Source organism: Siphateles boraxobius, unplaced genomic scaffold (genome assembly GCF_051911475.1).
Source record: "Siphateles boraxobius isolate OS27281-9 unplaced genomic scaffold, OSU_SipBor_1 1, whole genome shotgun sequence".
NCBI lineage: Eukaryota > Metazoa > Chordata > Actinopteri > Cypriniformes > Leuciscidae > Siphateles > Siphateles boraxobius.
Window position 1 is genome coordinate 18,363,617 of NW_027508699.1, and position 17,131 is coordinate 18,380,747.

Sequence of the window (17,131 nt, forward strand, 5' to 3'; positions counted from 1 at the left end):
GCAAAAATACTACATATTGTACCTTTAAGGCATGAAGTTGACTCATGCTTTGGTGGTGGGACTGAGTCCCCCCCTAAGACTGTAGTCTTAAAGTGACCCAAGGATACTTTTATCATAGACCTTTTTGGACTTACCCACTGAGTTACCCACCCCCCTCTCTCCAAAATCCCTCCCCGTTAAGACATGATAGCAAAACCGTACAAAATGACTGTCAGGCACAGAGTACCACATTCTTCTGATTGGCCAAACAATAGCAGTCAGATTGTTTTTGATGTCATTCGTTGAAGCTATGATGCTTTATGCACTGGTGCAATTTATTTATAACTTTTTTCCTTCTATAATGTTTTTAGCAGCATAAAACATCAGTTTCATCATGGAATTGTTACCAGGACAACCAAGAATGCCTTATAACTTGCTGAAGGGTTTTATGCATGTCATGTAAATAATTAAACAATTTTGAAGGGATAGTTGACCCAAAATGGAAATTCTGTCATTTTACTCACCCTCATGCCATTCCAAACCTGAATAACTTTCTTTCCTCTGTGTAACATAACAGAAGGTATTTGAGAAATGTCATATTTTTTTCTCTCTCGATGCAATGCATATCAATGGTCCCCAATATTGTCTGGTTACCAACATTCTTTAAAATATCTTCTTTTGTGCTCTGCAGAAGAAAGAAAGTCATACTGGTTTGTAACAACTTGAAAACAGAAATTTATTTTTTGGGCTGAACTGTCTCTTTAAATCCTACTGTTGACAAAAATGTGACAAGAAAAAAATAACACCACTAGATTGTTAATAATGCATCAGTGTTTTTGAAAATGAAACATTTTAAAGAAATATGATAGTTTTAAATAATCCAATCATAGTGAATAATGTTGGGCATTGCCGTTTGATGATAATTAAGTCACTCAAATGTACCTTTTATGACATTTAAACAGATATATGCACAACATAAACATCATTTTAAACTTGCATCTGCACAAAAAGAAGCAACTGAACAAGTGCTAGTCAAAATGTGCAACTCTTGTCGTGAATACGATCCTCCGTAACAACATGGTAAACCATGGGCAACTAAACAAAGAATTCAAAACAATCTATTAAAATAGTGTTCCCATTACAATGTTATGTATATGACAGATTTGTGCTGCACATTTTGCACTTAACTGTATATTCATGATCAAAGTGATTCCAGGGACAGTTTCACTTTAGTTCTTCGTTCTGGTCCGCATGCCATTGCTATGCGGACCTCAAGTTACAGCCCACAGCAGTGCCATAAACAATCAGAAAAACATTTTTTAAAGTCACATGAAAAAATTATTCATGAGTGCTCATCACTGTCTGTCGAGTACTAAGTACTCATGCCAACACCTACTAGTGACTTGCAGCAACAAAGTTGGAGATGGTGTAAAGTGGGCTGAAGGAGTCAGTGCACTTGCTCCATGAGGTCATGGAAGAGGCTATCTGACACCGCGGTTCATGTTTATTGTTCCTGCCATGGATTTTTAATCGGACAGAGCTGAGTATTCATTGTGTTTTCCATGACAGTGGTTTGCTCAACTGTGTTCCTCCACATTCAGGGAAGAGCGTGGTGTTGTGCTGAATGCTCCAGTTTTTGTGTAAGAAGGCATATTGAAGGTAAGGTTATGATGATGACTGTGGTTTCAGTGAATAGACTGGATGAGGTCTGAATCCAAAGTGCCTTTGTCCAGCCTGTCCACTTATTAAAAGAACAGCAGTATCAGGTTGTCTTCGAAAGATTTAGTTTATGAAAATTTAATATGGCTGTTACATGGCACCGGCCTCAGTCCTGCCGCTGCTGTCTGCCTACACAGGCAGCTGGTTGAGGGACTGTAATTAGATTAGAGAGAGGAGTGGGTGGCAGTGGGCAGACGTATGTGTGTGTGTGTGTGTTTGTTTGTCTGCTGGTGTCACAATCACGCACATGGCTGATGTAACGACTGGCTGGCTGTAATCCGGCACTCTTGAGTTGTGCGGCCCATACTGCTGATGGAAGGTGTGTGATACAATCCATTACTCTTGCCCTCTCCCTCTCTCCTTTATCAGTTTTTGTCTTTCATTCGATGCATATGGTTGTGTTTGGATCATTGCTTTGCATTTATAATTTTCTGTAAGCAAACACAAGCTGAGGAGAGATCATTTAATTCATGACCAGGGCCAAATGGAATCAGCAGACCTTTTATCTACACTCTCTGCAGTTTTTACATTTTTTTTTAATACTCCTTGATACTGATTAATTTTGGTGAATTAGTGTTTGTATCATGTGCTCTCACATTCTTGTTCTTTCTAACCTGTCATATTATGTTATATTTGCATTTACTGTTTGATCTCTTTTTCACTCTTGTCAGGGCTTAGCAAAAAAGCAAATATTATTTTTAATGATATTTATATTTATCATGGTGCTGTAGCATAATAGCATAAAGCTGATGTGGATAACACAACTAATTTTTGTAATTTATATAGATAAAAAGGTTTATTATAGCCATTTATTATTGTATACCAAAGGCATCATATTGAAATGAATAATATACTAACTATAACATGCATGTCAATAGAAACTTTTGTTTCTATACTACAAAGTTATTTGAAATAGCATAGCATAGTTTCTTGCACTTTAATGTTCATGGTTTGCATTCATTTTCACACAGAATAAACAAAATAAACATTTAGGATTGATATTATGAAAGTATTGACCAAAGACTGCATAAATGCCGGATGTATATATTTCAAGATCGATCCGCTCATCCCTATTTCATGTCATCTGATAATTCACATGTATAAGTATATCAGATAATTTTATGTGATACAAGTTGCACTAGTGTTTACATCTGAGACTCAATTTCTTTTTTTTCTTTTTAACCTGTAATGATGTTGTGATTTCGGTGGGTATTTGTGTTTCTCTCTCTCTCTCTCTCTCTCTCTCTCTCTCTCTCTCTCTCTCTCTCTCTCTCTCTCTCTCTCTCTCTCTCCCTATCTCTCTCTCTCTCTCTCTCTCTCTCTCTCTCTCTCTCTCTATCTATCTCTATATTTCTCTCTCTCTCTCTCTCCCTATCTCTCTCTCTCTCCCTATCTCTCTCTCTCTCTCTCTCTCTCTCTCTCTCTCTCTCTCTCTCTATATATATATATATATATATATATATATATTTCTCTCTCTCTCTCTCTCTCTCTCTCTCTCTCTCTCTCTCTCTATCTCTCTCTCTCTCTCTCTCCCTATATCTCTCTCTCTCTCTCTCTCTCTCTCTCTCTCTATATATATATATATATATATATATATATATATATATTTCTCTCTCTCTCTCTCTCTCTCCCCCTTTTGATATGTTATGAGACATTTTGGGTAGCTGAGAGGGCGAAGCAGGGATCAGGAACACGTTGAAGAGTTATTTTTAAAAACTGCCAGGCAAAAATTGCTCTAAGTAGAGTACAATTTCAATGCACTTAATTCCCATTATTTTACCCAGCATTCCTCAGTAATGATGGCACAAAGCATGATGCAATATTGATTAGATGGTTTATATGATGCATGACTCTGAAGCTTTTGTTTCTAGTAAACAGAGAACTAAGTGACATTATTCATAAGAGGATATTATTCACCACCCAAAATATCTTTCAGTGAGTTCTTGAAATCAGCCTGAATGGGCAAACTCACTGAGGATTATACAGGCACACATGTGTCTCAGCGTGCACACATCGCTGTTGCATCCGGATTGTTTTGTTTCCGTCGAGTCTCCAGCTGCTTTTCACGTGGCATGGCTATTTGATATTCCATCCATCATTGATTTATCACAGCTTTACATAATACCGGCACTGTGTATGCTAATACTTCATCAAAAATGAAATACATTTTACAAGCTTAATGTTCTCTTTGAAATCAGAGATACAGAAATATTTTTTTTTACTGTTTTAACTTTTTCATTCTGCACAGGACACAGCAAAAATGACTTCTATTATTATTATGATTATTACAGCTCAGAAAAAAAGTATTATTATTATTATTATTATTATATTTATCCTGGTACTATAGCATATTAACTAATAAACATACTAAAACTAAAGTATTGTAACAAACATTTAATGAAAAATGTAATGTATTTTATTCGGCCATATTTAAAGGTAGGCTACACTATGTAACTTTAAACTGTAACTTTTTGTGTAAAAACAAAACTACATGTATTTTGCGGAAGGACATTGTTTTAGTTGTGCTTCAGCTCTGTGTGACTGTGTGGATGAATATGGTTCTTTCCTCATAACAAAATATTATGAAAGTATTGTCCAAAGACTGCATAAATGTCGAATGTATGCATATTTTAAGATCGATCCTCTCATTCCGATTTCATTTCATCTGATAATTCATGTGTATAAGTATATCAAATAATTGAATGTGATGCAAAGTGCACTAGTGTTTACATCCGAGACTCAATTTCTTAGTTTTTTTATCTGTCATATTGTGATTTCAGTGGGTTTTTGTCTTTCTCCCTTTTGATATCTTATGAGACATTCTGGGTAGCCGAGAGGGCGAAGGAGGGATCGGGAACACGCTGAAGTGTAAATGTTTTATTATATAAAAAAATACTATACTTGGGTATAGGGTAAAATACTATACCTATACATTTAAAAAAATACCTACTCACCTGTTGATGCCATCACAGCGTCACTTTTACAACATTTCAAATCCCTCAGTTCTCTCATCATTTCCAAAAAAACCCAAAAAATGTTGATTCTTGTTTTATTACAAGCTCTGTCACGTTCTCTTTTTGCCAGCAGCGACTCTCTGTTTGGCTTTTTCTTTTTTTAAATGGGTGATTCCCCAGAGGTTAAAGATAAGTAAGATTTAGCTGCTTCAAGTCAGCCTTTCTCCATCGCACACAATATGTGTCAAAACAGCCGGAGCAACTTTTCTCTAGTTACGGATATGACTAGAAACGCACAGACGGGTGATGCATGTACGCAATTTCCTGTAAAAACCATCCCATCAGGTCTAATAATATAAACACCTATAATAGGCGTATTATTGTACCATAGTGAATCAGGGTTAGACAAAAACACATTTTGGAAGATTGATGTATTGACTCATTATTAGAATTTTGTGGATATTGAACAAAAAGTGTTACATTGTGTACAATTAATATATAGGGTACAAATATTTGTGACATTATTTGATGATTTAATTTATAATTTTTTGTGCGTGTGGTGGGAATAGACTGGGCACGCAGAAAAAAAATGTTGAGCCCTTCCTGGATTTACCTTTATCCTTCTGTCTTTTGACAAATCTGAAAAAGGTTATTTTTGCAGGGGTGATACGGATGGTGTTAGGGTTTTTTTTCTGAGTTACTGGAGCACTGAACAGCCCTTTAGCTGAGTTTACTATGGAAAAGCTTGTGCTGTAGTCTTTGCCCTTGGCCTGTGCATGAGAGATGAGTTGAGCCTTGACGAAAACTTTAGAGATCGTGAGGCAGCAGACGGGCACTGCAGCGTTACTTACTCAGCACATTGTCCTCTCTCTGTCTCTCCTCCCACCCTTACATTTCCAGCATCTGCTGCTGTTCTGATCCTTCCCCATTTTCCTGTGTGTCCAACCTAATAATGAGGAGACTGCACAGCCTCGTTCTCCGTCTAAAACAAACAGCGGCTTACCAAAATTTCCTTCACTGCCCTACTGCATTCACATGTCAGTCTGATAACTTTTTGTATTGATGCCATTCATGATTTTGATGGATAAGCTAACAATGTATTTTCACAATTTTAAAGATGTGCAATGACACAAACACTGAAAATGGCTCAACTCGTATACACGTTACCATTTAAACATTTAAAGATTTTTTTCTGTCTGTGATGCTTCATTTATTTGATCAACAGTGACATTGTGAAATATTAATACAATTCAGAATAACTGATTTTCCATTTTAATATATTTTAAAATGTAATTTATTCTTAGGATGGCAAAGCTGAATTTTCAGCATCATTACTTCAGTCTTCAGAGATCATTCTAAAATGCCGATTTGGTGCTCAAGAAATATTTCATATAATGCTGAAAGCAGTTGTGCTCTTCAAGATTTTTTGGGAAACAGTGATATAATTTTTTTCAGGATTCTTTACTAAATATAGTCCCTTTTCTCAGGGGACAAAAATATCTAATTTTAAATGAAAATAATGAAAATACAGTTTTTCCAAATTCGCCGGCATTGGCGTAAAGGTTTGTCAGAAAGTGATGTTTGACATTGTGTGCCAGAGGCGTGTGTGTTTGTATCTATGCTGTTGCCTCCCTCTCAGTGTGAGCTCTCCTTAAGCTGTTCTGGGTGCCGGCCCATAGCTTGGCCTCTTTCTCAAAGCGGACCTGCTACTTAGTGAAGAAACGCTTCTTGTTTTCAGCTTTTAACATACTTACAACAATCTTATTCATCTTCCTCCTCAAAGGAGGCCAGCCTCTCCCACACTGGCCTTGTTGGTAAACAAAAGATCCTGTGAAAAAGCCCCACACCGACCTTTTTGTCCCCATCATAAACCTTGGTGTGACTGTGTGTTAATGGGTATGTTCCTTTAGTGGTTTGGGACAGTCCATCTTTCCTGTTGGAGAGCTTGAATTAAAGAGAGTCTCTGTAAGTTTGTAGTATTCCTTTTTCCCCAACCATCAGATGTCCCAAGCGAAGCAGGCATGGATTCCATATGAATTGCTGAATGGTTCCTTTTATGTTTTCTTGTTGAAGTTACAACAGCCTCTGCAAGGTGGAGCTTCTGATTGGCCCTCCAGCTCCATTCAAACCATAACTTCCTCTCCTTTAGTGAGAGATCTCGTCCGACGTTCTCTGTATCGGTCTCAGCTTCTAGATCTGTACACTGTAAAAAATAATATGATCAATAAGTTATGACAACATATGTTTTTACATCACCTTCGGTGTGTGAATGAGTGTGTGAATGAGTGTGTGAATGGGTGAATGTGAGGCAATATGTAAAGCGCTTTGGTGGCCATTGGGTCTGTTAAAGCGCTAGTATGTAAATGCAGTCCATTTACCATTTACCATCACTTTAACGCAATTTTTTTATTTATTTTTTTGAAGTTTAATATAATTTAAGTTCACGACTTAAACATCTAAGTCGATTGTACTTAAAAAATTTAAGGCAGCACCTTTTTTTTGTCAGTTTAGATCAGTGGTTTTCAACTGGTAGGTCAGGTATCCACCTAAAAATTAGTTTTAGGTTTGTGTATTGACAACAGTGATAAAATAATGATGAATGCAAATAATAATTTTTAATAATTTTATTTTATTATTATTATTATATATTAATATTGTTGTATTATTATTTTTAAGATAAGTATATATTTTTAAAAGAGAGGATAATATCCAGAGGGGACAAAAGTAAAATGTTATTATTTGCATTTAGAATTTTTTTTTTAAACATAACTAACAATATTATCATGCATAATTATCTGATAGCAAATTAAACGGGTTTAATAAAGGAGAAACTGCTTCCCATATTTTTTGTTGTTGAAATTAAGCTAAAATATGAAATTAAATCATTTTGATTGAAGCTCATGTCATTTAATAATTTTGTATTGTTAGGTCTATAGTTTGTTCACTTTTACATAAAAACAAAAAACAAAATTGTATCGGGTCGCCACATGATATCCAGAAGTAAAATCTGGGTTATGAAGCAAAAACATTTGCCAACCACTGATGTAAAGTCTCCCTGCTGTAGCATGTTTTCTCATTAAAACTGGATCTTTGAGAGAGACTGATTCTGCTGCTGCTGGTGGCAGAACGGCATGATGGGAATGCCATCAAAGACAAGTAGCATCCAAGGTGAAGGGTTTGTGTGTGTGCATGAAAGAGACACACTGAACATAAATAGCACTTGCATTCAACAGTATAATGTATTCTTGTGTCTGGCTGATAAGCGCTTCACGGAGCTGTTGTTTAATGTCTAGAGTTTTAGTTTCCACTGACGTCTACAGATCGTCTGTAGTTTCAGAGATGTAACTACGATCGTTTGTTAGATTTTTGTTCTTGTTTCGCAGCATTTCATTCTCTGTTGTTCTTTAGTTTCATGCTGAAGTGGAATAGTAAGTGAGTGTTGTAGTAAGTTAAGTTGACACTGTTGGCTGTAGATTTGGGAACTGACTCACCCACATGCTGTTGTATGTGATTCATGGCTCGGGACTTGTTTGGAATGATAATGCAGGCTTTGGTGTTTGCTCACAGATAAATGAAGCTGTGAAAGTCGGCGGATGGCTCTGTGAAGAGTGCCGTCTGCACGGAATGCCAAATGACCACGTGAAAAGCAAAGGCTGTCTCTGTGCTTGAGTGGTAAACCAGCTCTCAGTGGGATTTATGTTCTGCTACTAGAAGTTCCTAAAACATGGTCACCCCTGATCCTAATGCTTTACAAAAAAAAAAAAACCTATATGAATGCATAAATAGGGTCAAAAAGTGACCCCTGTTAGATTTGCTGGTTTTCTTCAGTTTAGAAGTGAAGGCATCCTGGTTTTTTGTTAGTTTGTTTTTTTCTTCAATGAAATTACCAAAGTCAGCAAAACAGTCATCTTTTCCTCCATTTTGTGACGTATATCCGAGTAAAACTTCTCTAATAAGGAAATGTAGGGCAGGACTTGAATTTGTCCATTGGGAATTTATTGGAGTTGTTGGATCATTGGTGCTTGCTAATTTTCAATTTTTAAAAATAATGATGTGTGCATGGATAAATTAGTTATAATTAGCACTGCAATGAAATAAGAATTGTCCATTTTGATTTCATTGTGACTTTAAATGTTTCAGTAATGTTAATTTCCAGTTCCCTTGTAAATGCAATGAAAAAATACTTATTTATTTGAAAAAAAATAGTATTAATAATGATTATGAGTGATTATTATTATACAAATAAAAATGAAATAAAATCAATAAATACAATGTATAAAGTATTATATTTTATTCAATTCTTTAAATCTCACACACACACACACACACACACACACACACACACACACACACACACACACACACACACACACACACACACACACACACACACACACACACACACACACACACACACACACACATACACGCATCGTACATCCAGTGAGACTCCCAGTCCTGTCATGCGTCTGGATCTGGACCAGTGAATGTCCGATGTGAAAGGAAAGGCAAATCTACCATCTCACTCCCAGGAAATTCCTAGACCCATTGGTTATAGGCCTACTCTTAATTGTTTTTATACGCTTCTCAAAGAAGATGCCTTTGGGTTCAGTTGATGTCGGTATAGGCAAGGCAAGGCAAGGCAAGTTTATTTATATAGCACATTTCATACACTACGGCAATTCAACGTGCTTTACAGAAAGGAATTAAAATAATCACAAAATAAAAGCAAGGAAAATTAAAACAGTTATTAAAGTAATTTATAGTTATACAATTAGTTAAAAAAGTTAAAAGATGATACATAGATCAACTTTTTTTCAAAATACAAAATATTTTTCATATTGTATCATATTTTTCACAACTCCTAGTTTTACACTGAGATTTAACCATGGTGATTACACTGTGTCTGTGGTGTTCTTTCGGCAGTCTGGTATAGTATCGTTTGCTCAAAGTGCGTGCAATGTGAGGGGGATCCAGCTGACTAAATGTGGGTTTTGCTCCTTCATATCATTAATCGCATGAACTGTGCTGCGTTAAATTCTCTAGGGAGGGATGACATAATGAATATGCCTTTTTGACATCTCATCCCTGTGTCTTGATTAGTCTGAGGAAAGAAAAAAAACATTTGTGAAAAATATCACCAAAATGGATCAATAATGAAATGATTCTGTATTTGTAGTTTTGCTGTCAGGTTGTGTTCTCTGACTGAGGTGATAATGTGGTTACTGCTTCATTAAAGTGCTGAGCCCCGAGCAGCGAGTTTATACCAGGATTTTCTCATTACTTAGATGTCCACGTCTGGAGGAACGTCCCCATAAAATGATAAACTGTAGCCATGAGAGCCTGCGAAGCTCCAACATCTGCTGCTTTCTGTAGTGTCATGATGATTCATTAACACAGTAAAAGGGAAGGAACACTGTGAGCTCAAGATGCAAACACTCATCATCCACTCTCTGTATTTATGCGGCTCACTTATGTCCTTACAATCGCAGTCTTAGCTGTCTCAAAATAAGAGATCGGAATCCAGGCTGCGCTGCTCAACATCTTATAACACTCATTTGTTCGTCTTTGAAAAACGATGCCATGCTAGATATTGGCAACTTTCCATGAATCATATCATATCAAATCAAATTTTATTTATATAGCATTTTTAAAATCAACCTTGGTTGATCAACCAAAGTGCTGTACATGAAAGTAGAAGTAAAAATAAGAGCAAGAAACATGTAAAAGTTACAGAAGATTAAAAGCAAGAGAAAAAAGAAGTTTTTAACATGGATTTAAATTCAGCTAATGTAAGGAGCTGTTTTAACATGTAGTGGTAGGTGTTTGCACAGCTTAGGGCCAGCCACTGCGAAAGCTCGATCACCCCGGCCTTTTAGGCGAGATCGTGGGACAGACAAGAGAGGCTGATCTCTTGTTCTAATTGATCTGGATGGGTTGTGGGTGACAATTACATCAGAGAGGTATTTGGGGGCTTGGTTGCTGAGAGCTTTATTAATGAATAATACAATTTTAAAATCAATTCGGTATCGGACTGGCAACCAGTGCAGGGAACGTAGAATTGGGGTGATATGATCGTTTGCAGCTGCCAGTCATTTTTAACATAAACTGTTTATCAACAATCTCAGCAGATCACTGGATTTACCAATTTTGCAACACTGAAAATAACCGAATTTAGGGACATGTGACACTTGATTTGTGCAGTTTTCAAATTAAAAGATATATTTAAAAAACTATACAAGAATAAGTAATGTGTTGCAAATTTAACATAAAATGTGCCGCCATTGAATTTTGGAGGACATTTTGCACAAAAGATTAACTATGTCTCTATTTTAAAAAATAAAGAAGATTTAGGGCCCTATTTTAACGATCTAAGCGCATGGTCTAAAGCGTACGGTGTAAGTGCACTTAGGGTGTGTCCAAATCCACTTTTGCTAGTTTAACGACAGGAAAAATGTTCAGGGCACGTCACGTGGTGAATGGTCTAAAAGGTGTTCTCCATATTCTCTTAATGAGTAATGGGTGTGTTTTGGGTGTAACGTGCAATAAACCAATCAGAATCTCATCTCCCATTCCCTTTAAATGCCAATTGCGCTCACGCCATGACGGATACGCTATTTACATGGCAGAATTTGCAAGCGGAAAAACTGAACGCTTCTCTAGCGAGGAAACGGATCTGCTCGTGTGCAAGTTTAAAGACAAAGTGTACGCGCGTTGTGGATCCGCCTATAGGCGCATATTACTAAAGCGCTCTTTAAATAAGAAAAAAAAATATTGCGACATTGACTTTAGACCAGATTTCATTTGGTCAATGGTGCAGTTGCCTCAAAATAGCAACTCGCCAACAATGTGCCTGAACACACCTCTTTTTCAGAGCAGCACACCCATGGGTGCACAAATGGGTGCAAATGCATTTGCTATTTAAACATCGTGGCGCAGGACGTGAAAATGATAACTGCGCGGGCTGAAACTAGCAATAAAACACTTGCGTTGCACCTGGCGCTGCATTGTGCCGGGTGTATGATAGGGCCCTTAATCTAATATATTAAAAAGTAATATTTAATATGATTATATATATATATATATATATATATATATATACAGGTCCTTCTCAAAAAATTAGCATATTGTGATAAAGTTCATTATTTTCCATAATGTAATGATAAAAATTAAACTTTCATATATTTTAGATTCATTGCACACCAACTGAAATATTTCAGGTCTTTTATTGTTTTAATACTGATGATTCTGGCATACAGCTCATGAAAACCCAAAATTCCTATCTCAAAAAATTAGCATATTTCGTCCGACCAATAAAAGAAGGGTTTTTAAAACAAAAAAAGTCAACCTTCAAATAATTATGTTCAGTTATGCACTCAATACTTGGTCGGGAATCCTTTTGCAGAAATGACTGCTTCAATGCAGAGTGGCATGGAGGCAATCAGCCTGTGGCACTGCTGAGGTGTTATGGAGGCCCAGGATGCTTCTATAGCGGCCTTAAGCTCATCCAGATTGTTGGGTCTTGCGTCTCTCAACTTTCTCTTCGCAATATCCCACAGATTCTCTATGGGGTTCAGGTCAGGAGAGTTGGCAGGCCAATTGAGCACAGTAATACCATGGTCAGTAAACCATTTACCAGTGGTTTTGGCACTGTGAGCAGGTGCCAGGTCGTGCTGAAAAATGAAATCTTCATCTCCATAAAGCTTTTCAGCAGATGGAAGCATGAAGTGCTCCAAAATCTCCTGATAGCTAGCTGCATTGACCCTGCCCTTGATAAAACACAGTGGACCAACACCAGCAGCTGACATGGCACCCCAGACCATCAATGGCTGTGGGTACTTGAAACTGGACTTCAGGCATTTTGGCATTTCCTTCTCCCCAGTCTTCCTCCAGACTCTGGCACCTTGATTTCCGAATGACATGCAAAATTTGCTTTCATCCGAAAAAAGTACTTTGGACCACTGAGCAACAGTCCAGTGCTGCTTCTCTGTAGCCCAGGTCAGGCGCTTCTGCCGCTGTTTCTGGTTCAAAAGTGGCTTGACCTGGGGAATGCGGCACCTGTAGCCCATTTCCTGCACATGCCTGTGCACGGTGGCTCTGGATGTTTCTACTCCAGACTCAGTCCACTGCTTCCGCAGGTTCCCCAAGGTCTGGAATCGGTCCTTCTCCACAATCTTCCTCAGGGTCCGGTCACCTCTTCTCGTTGTGCAGCGTTTTTTGCCACACTTTTTCCTTCCCACTGAGGTGCCTTGATACAGCACTCTGGGAACAGCCTATTTGTTCAGAAATTTCTTTCTGTCTTACCCTCTTGCTTGAGTGTGTCAATGATGGCCTTCTGGACAGCAGTCAGGTCGGCAGTCTTACCCATGATTGCGGTTTTGAGTAATGAAACAGGCTGGGAGTTTTTAAAAGCCTCAGGAATCTTTTGCAGGTGTTTATAATTAATTAGTTGATTCAGATGATTAGGTTAATAGCTCGTTTAGAGACCCTTTTCATGATATGCTAATTTTTAGAGATAGGAATTTTGGGTTTTCATGAGCTGTATGCCAAAATCATCAGTATTAAAACAATAAAAGACCTGAAATATTTCAGTTGGTGTGCAATGAATATAAAATATATGAAAGTTTAATTTTTATCATTACATTATGGAAAATAATGAACTTTATCACAATATGCTAATTTTTTGAGAAGGACTGTATATATTATTTCATTTAATATGATTTAATATTTAATTTTTTATAATTGATATTATAATTTATACACATTATTTAATGCTAATTAATATTGTATGTTATTAATATAAAATAAATCATATTTTAAATAAATAATTTAAATTTTCAAAATTCTGAAAATGTAATTAACTAATTTACTTACTTATTTTTACGCCATGCTATAGAAATTGTTCTATCTTCCAATGTAATTTTATTAACTTTTCATTATATATAGTTTGGTTTCTACACAATTTCTTACTAAACTCCTACTCCTCATTCCTTAGAATTCCTATTTGTATAAAAGCTTTATTTAAGGTGTACATGTCACACAAAAAAGCCCTTACCATTATTATTATACAACAATTTTCTCATTGCTAGTGCTTTGGTAATAAAGCTATCAGGAAAAACATTGAGTTGACTTAACTGATTTGTGATGGCAGCATCTTATCTGGTGTTTTCTCTTGCCCAGGCGTCAGCCCCACTGATAACCTGCAGCATCTGGAGGACAAGAGCGGCTCGGACAGCAGCTCGGAGCCTGTTAAAACCTGAGCTACAGAGAGGTTGGTTACTTCATCTTTCATCTACTTAAATGCTCTTCCATCCAGTATAACTTATAGAGTACTAGTTAGTTGTAAAAACAATCTTTTGAACAACACTAGCCAACCAATTGTCAATACACCAACAAACATTTCATATGATATCTGCAGTGCTGGGGGCAGAGAGTCTGTTTGCATTTCCAGGTCCTGCTAATGTGTTGTGTTTGTTGTTGTGTGCGTTAGCAGATGTTCCTTCACAGAAAAACAAGAGGTACCTGAGGGGGCAGCTTTTAGTACAGGATAGTTTTTCCCATGTCATTTCCTCTTAAGCGAATGGGTTGTGCAAGCTGACACATTCCCTTTGATCATTTCCAACCCTTCAGAAGTGCGTAACTCAGTATGTTCATCTGGGTAAAGGCTATGATGAAATCTATGTGTTCCAGAATCCAGACTCACTAACAAGCCGTTAAAATGTAATCACGTGATGTTTAGGATGCCATTTTTTCATTGTCCACAATCTGTTAACACAATTGATGAAAAAGGGAATGAGAATTTGGGGTCTCGAGTCAAGTCATCTGTGGTGTCTAATTCTCAGCAGTTTGTTTATTACAATTAACCTGAGAAGATTATCTTTTCAGACCGACTGCCTTACAAAACACGCCTGAAACGGTCTCCACCTACAGTCATGTTAGGAACAGCTGTCCAAGACTGCTAAACCATCAAATTCAGTCACACTGGACCTTTGTGAAACAATATGTAACTATTTTTGTTTTGTTTTGTGTTTTGTTTAAATTATGTGCAATTGCAGGCTGATGTAGTTAGAAAAACATGTCAAGAGATCCTTCTTTTCTTTTCTAATCCATTACTATCAGTCTTTTTTGTTTTTGAACGCAAGAACATGTCCCGTGTGAACAAATTCTCACTTATTTGTGTTTGTTCTCGGTAAGTGAGGCTTGGTGAGTTGAGTTTCCTTTTGTCACAGATACTCGCATTGTTCTTTTTTAAAAAAAGCTTTTTTTTTTTTTTTTGATAATTTAATTAACCGCCCTTATAATTCGGGCGGCAGTGGTGCAGTGGTTGATGTAGGTTGTCTACAAACCGAAAGGTTGGTGGTTTGATCCCCGGTTCCACCTGACCAAGTGTCGAGGTGTCCATGAGCAAGACACCTAACCCCGGCTGCTCCCGTCGAGCTGGATGGCGCCTTGCATGGCTGACACCGCCGTCGGTGTATGAATGGGTGAATGTGAGGCAAATATGTAAAGCGATTTGGTGGCCATTGGGTCTGTGAAAGCGCTATATAAATGCAGTCCATTTACCATAATTATCTTTAGAATATAATACAAAATCATGATGAACCATGTTAACACTGATGCTGAGATCGTAAAGTGATCCAATCCACAGCATCAGGATCACCAGCCAACTGAACCATCCTCAGTTCTCCGTCACTGCTGTCCTCTCGCTGCTCCTTGAGTAGCACTAACAGAATTATTTCCTCTGCGTCCGGGACAGATAAAGCATTACGTGCACAAGAGCTTAGGGTCTTCGCTGTGGACACCATTTACTTTTTAATGGATGAGTCTGCTGTGGATTCCCGATAGTTAGTGTAAAGTATAACTGCATACATATGCTCATTATTCATTCACTAATATACGGGTGATCATAGCCCGTAAGCTTTGGATTGATGAGGCATGAGGAAAGTCATGAGTGGAGAGATTTGTCCCATGAGCTTTAGTACAGGATAATCTGGGTCATGGCTTTGCTCTTAACGAACCACAGTCTGGGTTAATGTCCCTTGCATCCGTTTACACCAACTAGATTAACTTTGTTCTCATTAACTCAAAGAGCTGGTTAGGTAGTGATTGCTGCAAGAAACACACACAACAAAGCTGTGCTAGAACTTTTATATTCTCCCAGGACATTACTCCAAGCACTTGAACTACTTCAGATGCGTAGAACAAATAGATTTGCAACGGTCGCTTTTTCGCATCCAGTGTGGACAACTTCTAGCTTTTACCGTGCAATGCGGCGGTGTTGCTTTTATTCTTGTGATCTTATGCAACCAGGGTCCAAAATTAACACTCACAGAGTAACAAACGCTTCTCTGTTAGCATGGCCTTTGAAAGTAGTTTAAATTCCATTCCTAGAGTGTGTCCCAGAGGGAAGGGAGCATATTTAAATGTGCTTAAAGTCGAAGTTGCTCTCTTAAGAATACAGACAAATGTGCTTGTGCTTTGAAAGGCTCACCTGCATTCTTCCATGAGCCATAGAAGGTCATATTCTGGTTATGTGCACTTGTAATTTAGTGCGTTGTAGACCTTCTCAAAATAGATGCGCTGTTGCTACCTGTGCCTGCCAGGTAGCCCTCGACAAAGCACAGCACGTCCTGTGTTTGGTCTGGATGTCAGAATGATGCTTTAATAGGTTTGCTATTTACCTTAGGCCTTATTTTCAGAGCCTTTCCTCTATCACAGAGCACCTTTGATTTACTGCAGCGGCATTGAGATCACAAAATATCCTTGAAATTGCTGTGAGCCTTCCAGTGCCAGTATCACAAATACAATTAAAGTGTCTTAAGACAAATATGTCTTCTGTCTGGATATTTTGGCAAAGAATATGTCAGATGGGGATGATGAACGGGATGTGATGCCAAAGACTGATTTGTGGCATTTTATGTTTGCCACATATTGACATTTCTTCTAACTTTTAAAGTTTTTTTGTTTTTTTTTTGTTGAGTTTTTGTAATGTCTGGTAAAAAAAATTTGGTTTTTTTTGTTGAGTTTTTTTAATGTCTGGTAAAATTTTCTTCTGCTCTTGATAGCTTTTGAATTTAAGCTGATATTTAGTAGACTCTAAATGACCTGACCAATTTCAGACTGTTCAGACCAATGTGTAAAAACTGCAGACAGACTGAATAAAAATGCAAATTCACTCTTTGACAGTAAGGTAACACTTATAGAAAAGCAGAAGTGTCGTGATTACCCTGGTACACAAAGCGCTGTGTAACTTGCCTTTTTATGATGCAGAGAATAAACAGTCAAACAATATTTACATGTTTCCAAATAGGCATTCAGATTTTGTATTCAATATGGTGTTTATCAAATAACACCTAATACAAGAGTGCAGAGACAAGAGGGCCGGTTCGGAATTCTTCCTCTGATATTCACTGTTGCTTAGCAAATTACTCTGTTCGTGAGTGCCACCAATGTACTTTTATGTAGCAGCAGCATCTCTA

At 37.4% G+C, this 17,131-nt stretch overlaps 1 protein-coding gene across 4 annotated transcripts in view; it reads left to right on the top strand.

Moving 5' to 3' along the window:
- The window catches only part of fam110b (family with sequence similarity 110 member B), a 52,815-nt gene that overhangs the window by 25,713 nt on the left and 9,971 nt on the right, over positions 1-17,131 (top strand). For all 4 annotated transcript variants that reach the window (XM_077227271.1, XM_077227279.1, XM_077227293.1 and 1 more), the window contains one exon: positions 13,833-13,923. The gene's annotated coding sequence lies outside the window, so the exon portion shown is untranslated. The remainder of the gene's footprint in view (positions 1-13,832; positions 13,924-17,131) is intronic.